This window comes from Lactuca virosa, chromosome 2, assembly GCF_052849685.1.
Source record: "Lactuca virosa cultivar CGN04683 chromosome 2, Lactuca_virosa_CGN04683_v6, whole genome shotgun sequence".
Lineage (NCBI taxonomy): Eukaryota > Viridiplantae > Streptophyta > Magnoliopsida > Asterales > Asteraceae > Lactuca > Lactuca virosa.
Window position 1 is genome coordinate 275412761 of NC_136427.1, and position 9711 is coordinate 275422471.

The following is a 9711-nucleotide window of genomic DNA, read 5'->3' on the forward strand; positions in this document are numbered from 1 at the left end:
ATTTGAAAACTTTTAACGAATATAAATTATATTTAGGAAATATTTTAGTGAAATTGAAATTACAATTTAGTTTTTACATTTATCAATATAATTTATAATTTATACTCTATTGTGAGCCTCAATTTCCCACTGAGTGCTTTTTGGTTTAATGCAACAGGGTTGTTAAAAAAAATCAATATAATTTATCACTTTTAATTATTTACAAAATATTTTTTGGTCTTTTAAGTGGAACTGAAATTTATATTTAAGTTGACAGTATAATGTTGTATTTAAATTAACAATGTGAGTATTTTGTCAAAATTGTTCAAAAGTTGTAGCTTTAAACTGATAATGGTTTACATACAACAACATTTTAAATCTAATAAATTATGTATAATATGTTAAAAGTTAAAGACATAACTTTAAGTAGAAGTAAATATATTATTTTAAAATTGAAATTTAGTTTATTTATGATTACACTTTAGGCTTGATAGTTATTTAATCTTATTAACCAACTTACAATTATTATTAGAAAGACACTACAATTTATCACTTTTAACTATTTACAAAATATTTTTTGGGTTGTTTAAGTTAAACTAAAATTTATATTTAAGTTGACTCTGTAATGTTATATTTAAATTAATAATTTAAGTATTTTATACAAATTGTTCCAAAATTGTATCTTTAAAATGATAATAGTTTAAATCCAACAATATATTAAAACTAATAAATTAAGTATAATATGTTAAAAGTTAAAAAACATAACTTTATAAGTAGAAGTAAATATATTATTTTAATATTGAAATTTAGTTTATATATGATTACACTTTAGATTTGATATTTATTTAACCTTATTAACCAACTTATAATTATTATTAGAATGAAATTGAAAAGTCATGGAAGTTTCAAATGAATGTGGTGAAAGAAAAAATGAATGGGAGTTTCAAATAAATGTGGTGAATGAAAAAATGATTCATTTATAAGTATATAATGATAATTTTTAAGATGATAATTTTTAAAAGCTATTTGAGATAGCCATAACCATAAGTCTTCTAAATATCAATTAATTTTTGCCATGCATCGTACATCATATTTAACCATAAAACTATTATTAATTTCACTATTGTTAACCGTCTCAAAAATGAGTTTTCTACAAATAAAGACTCGAATAATAACATAAAAGAACTAAAAACAATTATTTTGGGTTCTAGCTAGTTTCACACATGAACCTGTTTTGGTTTTTTAGCAAGTTTTACAAATGAACGTGGTCTTGATTCATTTTTATTTTAAGAAGCTATTTTTCAAATCGATTTGCAAGGGAGGGCTATTTTTGTATTTTAACAAAGAAGCCATGCTTTAAAAACCGGTTCGAACTGACTGATTGAACTAGTCGGACCAGGGACAAGAGCGGTTTAACAACGATTGGTTATATGATAATTTCTAAATCGGATCAAATTGGACGGTTTCTTCAAAAACCAAGTTGAACCGGTGGGATAAAACCTATATAAAACCGTTTTTACTGGTTTATTGGGACTTAGATAGTTCCATTTCCAAAAAAAAATTGAATAGATCGATCATGTTATCCAGAATGTACACAACTTGAAGGAAGTCGACTTCTTCTCCGGCGGGTACATACGTTGGCAGGGTCTCGTCTCCCTTCTAGTTCTTTTCCTCCGGCAATTTCAGGATTTTGAAAGGAAGTCGCCCAACCCTTCTTCTTCGGTGGGATCAATCATCGGCAGAGTTTCGTTTCCTTTCTAGCCTTTTCCAGCTAGTTTTCGGACTGACTTTGTTCCATATTCTCCATTCTCCGTTCCTTCTGTTTTCAATTTCCGTTGGTTTTTAAACCCTTCTTTCATGCGTGCTCATTATGGGTTTGAAGTATAAGGAAGAAGGTTGGCAATGGTGCATTGGTAGGCATCAAATCCACATTGAACATTCATAAGTACAATATGTTGGTTCAAACTTCTTATATAATGATGTTTTACTCTCTTTAATTTTGCTGTTATGAATCAGGAACAAAACAGGAAGAAAGCAAAACAAAAACAAGAAGGAAAAGTGACAGCAAGGAAAAAACGTGCTGGAAAAAATAAGAAGAAGCAAGGGAACTTTTATGCTTTAACACTAGTTCATCATCTAAAAAGAAAAGAAAAATACACCTATTTATAGGCAAACAAAAAAAACGTGACAACTACTTATTTCCTAGACTTGTTGACCAAGTAAAACATCCTAATTTGACTCTACAACTAACTTTCCATATGCTGTGAAGTTTCCATATTCTGAATTACATTTACATTCTCCCCTGTAATTCAGAAACTCTTATCTCTTCAACTCCAAGCAACTTTCGCATTGCTTCAAACTTCACTTTGTTCATAGGCTTGGTCAAGATGTCAGCTTTCTGCTCATTAGTATTCACATGCTTTACTATAACATTGCCTCTTTCTATATGATCACGAATGAAGTGATATCTTGTATCAATATGTTTACTTCTTCCATGAAAGACTGGATTTTTCATCAAATCCAAAGCTGACTTGTTATCCACATTCAATTCAAATGGACCAAGTTTTCTTCCGGTCAACACACCAAGCAACCTACTTATCCAAATGCCTTGACATGTTGCATTATTAGCTGCCATAAATTCTGCTTCACATGATGACAATGCAACACACTTTTGCTTTTGTGAACTCCAAGTAACAAGATTGTCGTCTAAGTAAAACGCCATTCCACTTGTACTTTTTCTATCTTCAACATCTCTTGCTAGATCACTATCAGTGTATCCAATCACGCAATTCTTTCCACCTTTCGTATATGATAAACCATAGTCCACAGTTCCTTTTACATACCTTAGTATGTGCTTCACAGCTACTTGATGTTGCTTGGTTGGTTTCTCCATGAAACGACTCACAATGCCTACAAAATAAGCTATGTCGGGTCGTGTGTGAGTAAGATATCTTAGCCCTCCTATCATGCTTCGATATGAGGTAGGATCTACGAGTTCACCTTCTTCATCCTTAGTCAATTGTATCTTTGACTCCATGGGGTACCTGCAAGGATTACAATCAAACATCCCAGTCTTCTTTAGGATGGTGTTAGCATAATTCGTTTGTCTCAATGTGAGACCATTTTTATGTTGATTAACATCGATGCCTAAATAGTAAGTTAGCATCCCAAGGTCACTCATTTTTGGTTTATCTTTCTTCACGAATCCCTCCGGTTGTGTTACATAAACTTCTTCTTCTAAATTGCCTTTTAAGAAAGCTGATTTTACATCAAGGTGATGTACATTCCATCCATTTGAAGCAACAAGAGCAAGTATGATTCGAATGGTTTCCAAACGAGCAACCGGTGCGAACACTTCATCAAAATATATGCCTTGTTTTTGTACGTAGCCTTTAGCGACTAGGCTTGCTTTATATTTTAATATTTTTCCATTCGGGTCTCGTTTGATCTTGTACACCCACTTTAAGCCAATGGGTCTTCTATCCTTTGGCAACTCGACTAAACTCCATGTTTTATTTTTCTCAATTGCACTTAACTCACTTTTCATAGCTTCCATCCATTCTTCACTTTCACTTGCACTTGAGAAATTTACCGGTTCTTCTTCGTCTTGTAAAAACATAAGTTCATCACTTTCTTCGAATATCGGCCAAACTACGATATCTTTGTGGAGCTTCACTTTCGGATGAACTATCAAGTGATGATTGAGGTGTAAATGGGCTATCTTGTGGTATATATTCCTCATCAAAATTTGGATGGATATCTTCTTCCTGTTCAGCTTCAATATCAAGCATGATATCAAAGGTGAATGTTCCATTTGTCATGACTTTGAACTTTGTTGTAGGTCCCCACTCCCACTTAGCATCTTCTTCGAAAATTACATCTCTTCCTACTCGAACTGCTCCAGTTTCCGGATCAAGTAGTTGATAACCTTTTGTACATTTTTCAACTCCCAAGTGTACTAGCTTCTTACTTCTATAATCTAGTTTTTTTAGATGTGTGCCGACTATTTTTGCATAAGCAACACACCCAAAAACTCTCACATGATCAATGTTTAGCTTCCGACCGGTCCATAGCTCGTAAGGTGTTGACTCTTTTAAGGATTTTGTGGTTATACGATTTAGGATGTAGACTGAGTGACTTACGACTTCACCCCATAGGACTTCTGGAACATTCATCCCTTTTAGATTGCTTCTCGCCATCTCTACTACTGTTCGGTTGCGTCTTTCTACAACACCGTTTTGTTGCGGGGAATAAGGTGTTGTATAGTGGCGTTTCAACCCGGTTTCTTCACAATATGTAGTGAATTGTGTTGAAAAAAATTCACCACCCCGATCGGTTCGAAAAACTTTTAATTTTAAACCCGTTTCAACTTCAACTTGTGCTCTAAATTTCTTAAAAACAATTAAAGCGTCATCCTTGTTTTTCAACATATAAACCCACATAACTCGTGTATAGTCATCGACAAGTAACATAAAATTTCTATTTCCAGCTGGTGTTGGTGGTGTGATCGGACCACAAAGATCTCCATGCACGCGTTCTAGTCGTTCTTTAGCTCTAAATTTGGTGTGCTTTGGATAGGATTTTCGAGCTTGCTTGGAGATCAAGCAAGCTTCACACAAGCTTGTAGGAACTTCAATTTTGGGTAAGCCTTCCACCATACTTGTATCAGCCATGTGTTTTAGTGCATTGAAGTTAACATGTCCAAATCGCTTGTGCCATAGCCAAGATGCCTCACCTTGTTCTACAAGTAAGCACTTCGAAACGTCTTCTTCAAGTATGGCCTTGTACAAACGATTGCTTGATTGTTGAACTTTCAATAATAGTTTTCCTTGTGGATCATGAATCCATAAATACAATCCAAGCATCACAATTCGATCTCCATGTTGAGCTAATTGTCCCAAGCTAATAATGTTGCTACATAACTGTGACATCCCCAAAATCACGGCAAGAAAAGACCGATTTAATTTATGCTTTTAAAATAATTTTCAGAGTAATCCTTTGATTAAAAGAGTTGCGGAATTTGTCCCCAAAACAATACATGATAAAATAAGGTTTATCAAAGCATTTCTTAAAGAAATGTATTTTCATTATATATCAAAACTCGGGATGTCATGTTCCGATACAGACACAAAAGCATAAACAATACAACATAGACCTTACACAGTTACATATAACTACTGGTCTATAATCCAAAAATATCTTGACAATGTCATCCAACTTATGCTCTCGCGCCACTACCTGTAATACAAAGAAACTGAGTGGGTCAGGCTTGGGAGCCTGGTGAGCATATAGGGTTTTCAACCCACAATAAATAATTATATTTAATTTCACCAAACAACAATAACCCGATTACCCATTCCCGTTATCCTCACTTTATGTCCTAAAACAACAACTATTACAAGGGACCTAATCTAGGATTTTCATCGGGACGGACATTACTGCAAAGGGGTTTCCTTAATAATAGATGTCCTAAAGGCAACCATGAGGGTGATAGAGTACACCGGTGAACACATCGTTCACAACACCTACAGGTTATGAGCCTGCTAGTGTTCCACTGGACTGTCTAGAAAGAGTCCGTGGTCGTCATCCATACTCCGCTAGATGACTAGATCAACAACAACATCGAGGCCTCTCATCATTTTTATTTCATCACACACCAACTGTCTACCCATGTTCTACCCAACATATTAGTAGATAAAATATATACATTTATATACAGCTTAAAACCTGTACAAACATCCATTCAACAACTAGTTCAAATAAACAAATAATATATACACACATAGCACATATTTTATAAAGAATACTTCATATCCATGTGTTAGAAGAAAACGAATATACACTCACTTGATCAGAAGATGATCGGACAGCACTACGACTCTAAGTGTAGTATTCTTCGGTGAAACCGGGATGTTTTCTTGAAAATCGGGCTTCTCGCAAGCAGAGCTTCGGCTCGGAAACTCTTTTCTTCTCGGGATATTCGGGCTTCGGGTCTCGGGATGATACCGGGGCTTCGGGGGGTTAAATTAGGGCTTAGAGAGAATATCGGGAGTGAGAGAGAAGAGATTGAGCAACCAAACTCGGCTGCCCCTTGAATTCTATTTATAGGGCCAACATTCGGGATTCACGTCGTGAGTTTCCAATGCTCACATCGTGAGCCTAGTAGGTCACTGCGTTCGTCACTTGTCCACTTGCTCTGGAAGACGTCCATCACTTGCTCACGTCGTGAACACTGTGCTCACATCGTGAGCTCCGACACAGCCTCGAATTTTGTGTTCCGAACTTCAGAAATTCATATATTTCGCATATGAGCTCTGTTTTCGACATTCTTTATATCCACGCATAGGTGAGATCATGCTCTACAACTCTTGTTTAGACTCCGTTGGCTAATTTTGACTTTATTTTTATTATATTATTTTTAGTAGGCCGGGACAGGAAAACTCCGTTAGAAAATCATATCTTCTTCATCTGACATCCGTTTTCGTCTGTCTTTTCACCGTTGGACTACTATCGACGATATTTTCGATTCTCGTTTAGATTGTTTCGGCTAGAAATCACTCGATCTCATATTCGAACTTCGGGCTGCATACTGCTAAGCTGAAACTTAGAAAAATCATAACTTCCTCATACAAAGTCAGATTTAGACGTTCTTTTTATGCACGCTCTCGGTTTAACGTATTCTACGACTTTCGTTTAGATCACCAAGGCTAGATATCGCTCTATATTAAATTCGTATTTTACGTCATACAGCGTCGTGCCGGTTCTGTCACGAAACTTCGACAAGTCATAACTTCTTCGTTATAACTCGGATTTCGGCATTCTTTATATATTCGGAAACCTCGTCACGACTACTACGCCTTCACGTATCAATATCAGGTTTATCTAACATTTCATTTTGACGCTTATTTTTATCCTTAATTCATTTAAGTCACACAATTAAGCACAAAACACATAATACTCAAATAATACATCTTTATTATTTCAAGACGAGTTACAAAGGTTAACCTAGACTATTACATCATCATTAATGCCTAGCCTATAAACACGGGCGTTACAATAACCTTGGTATATAGTATACCTCTTTCAACAATCTACTTTCACCATTCTTGCATTTGAACATGATTGAACCCTTCCCCTCTATTCGAACTCTAGATCCATCACCAAATTTCACATAACCTCTTGTAGACAGATCAAAGTGTTCGGAATTTGCCTTTTTCGCCAGTCATGTGGTTGCTTGATCCATTGTCGAGATACCACACTTTTGATTGGGTTGGAGTTTGTTCACTTGATCTTAGCTTGGGATTAACTTTTTCCTCATTCAATTAAACTTCATCGTTTACTTGGGCTGCAAGTAGAAGTGCCGGCTCATGATCATTCTGTCCTTGAGTTAGGTTAGCTTCATGATTCCTCTCACGACGTGGGTTCTTACACTCAGCAGCGTAATGACCAAACTCTTGACAATTATAACATTGAACTTTAGATTTATCACGAGGTTGATACGATTCATTCTTTCCTTTGTTTTGTTGATTACCACCACCTCGTACTTTGTTGGAGTTGTTTTAACCACCTTTTCCTTGTCCTCGTCCTTTTCCACCTCGATTATTGTTATAATTGTTTTTTCGTTGTTTTGAACGATCTTCATTATTTTTCTTCTTTGCTCGTTCCGTCTACTCTTCATGCATTAACAATAGCTTCTTCTCCTCGGGTTCTTTATGAACCCCAATATGAATCTCATGAGCTTTTAATCTTCCGACCACCTCTTCAAATGTCATCTCGTCTAGATCTCCAAATTGTTCAATTGTTGATGCAAGTTGAACAAATTTGGAAGGCACAGCTCGTAACAACTTTTTTACTATGTAGGATTCTTGAACGGTTTCACCAAGAGCACGAATATTGCTCACAATACCTCCAAGTTTTGCATAAAAATCGTCCACAGTCTCTGATTCACTCATGTTCATCATCTCAAATTCAGCTTTGAGAGTTTGAACTTTGGCTGTTTTGACTCGATCTGCTCCCAAGTACATCGTCTTGAGTGTTTCCCAAGCTTCTTTTGCCGTTTGCTTCTCCGCAATCGTCAATAGAACCTCCTCCGGAATTGCTTGGTAGATGGCAACCATCGCCATCTTGTCTCTCTTCACACCCACCGGATTTTGTGGGTTCTTCAGCTCTATGGCTTCCCACACCTCTTGAGCTTGCATATAAATCTTCATCTTTTATCGACCATGCTGCGTAATTCGTCTTAGATAGCATAGGGTATTGAAGAGTAACCGATCCTTCTTTGTTCGACATCGCACCGGATTCGCTCTGATACCAAATGTTGGTTCAAACTTCTTATACAATGATGTTTTACTCTCTTTAATTTTGCTGTTATGAATCAGGAACAAAACAGGAAGAAAGCAAAACAAAAACAAGAAGGAAAAATGACAGCAAGGAAAAAAACGTGCTGGAAAAAATAAGAAGAAGCAAGGGAACTTTTCTGCTTAAACACTAGTTCATCATCTAAAAAGAAAAGAAAAATACACCTATTTACAGGCAAACAAAAAAAAACATGACAACTACTTATTTCCTAGACTTGTTGACCAAGTAAAACATCCTAATTTGACTCTACTACTAACTTTCCATATGTTGTGAAGTTTCCATATTCTGAATTACATTTACACAATATAGAAACGGTGGTAGAATGAAATCTAATTTAAAATTTTTTGATGAGGTTCCAATTAGTGTTTATGTTACAAACATCCATGTAACTATGTCTGCAAATGACCTTTGGAAACTTTATGATCGTCATGGAACAGTGTCTGATGTTTTTATTCCTTGTAAACTCTCTAAAATCGGTAGAAGATTTGTTTTTGTTCGGTTTCTCAAGAATAAGGATTATAGTCATGTTGTGAAAGAATTAAATCGTGTGTGGATTGGTAACCACCATGTATTTGCATCATGGGCTAGATTTAATAGAATTGAGGCAGTGAACTGTGATTAACCAGATTCCTTAAAAAAACATGTTCAGGTGCAAGCTAATAAGGCTCGGATAGAAAAGGATGGGGATATTCCAAAGTCGTATGCATCTGTTGTGGGAAACAAACTGAAATCAGTTGAAAAAATCAATATTCTTGATCGGTTGAAGGAGAAAATGGATGATTCTATGGAGGTTAAGTTGCAAATTCAAGATTTTCTTGTAATCCCGGATGAAAAAACGGTGGTTATTGGAAGCATGAAGGATGTTAGTGGTATTGACAATATGTATCTAATATGTGATAAAGAAGGCTTCAAAGATTTGCATATTGCATATTTGGAAGGGGATTGGATTTGGATTGAGTTTAAGAAGCAATGGATATGGGGGGATGAAAAGGAGAAGGAAATTCCATTCTTGAAGAAATTTGTAATTCTACAAGCAATAAGCAATTGCCTTTTCAGGTGGATGAAAACTCTCCGTCTGTTTCAAAACCACCGGGATTTAGTAACTATAATTAGAATGGGTCAGTATTTGCTGCAAGTCTTAATAGGGGAGTGTCAAAGATTTTTGTGCCGAAAAAGTCTTTCATCTGGAAGTTCGAATATGAGAAAGATGAATAATCATTGTAATGCAAATAATAAAGACATTGATGGAACATCTTTACTTGATGCTATGGCTAGACTAGTAGATGTTGGTAATACTTTGGGTTATAAAATGGAAGGGTGTAATGTGAACATTGAATCTATTGTTAAAGATATGGGTACAAAGCTTATCAATAA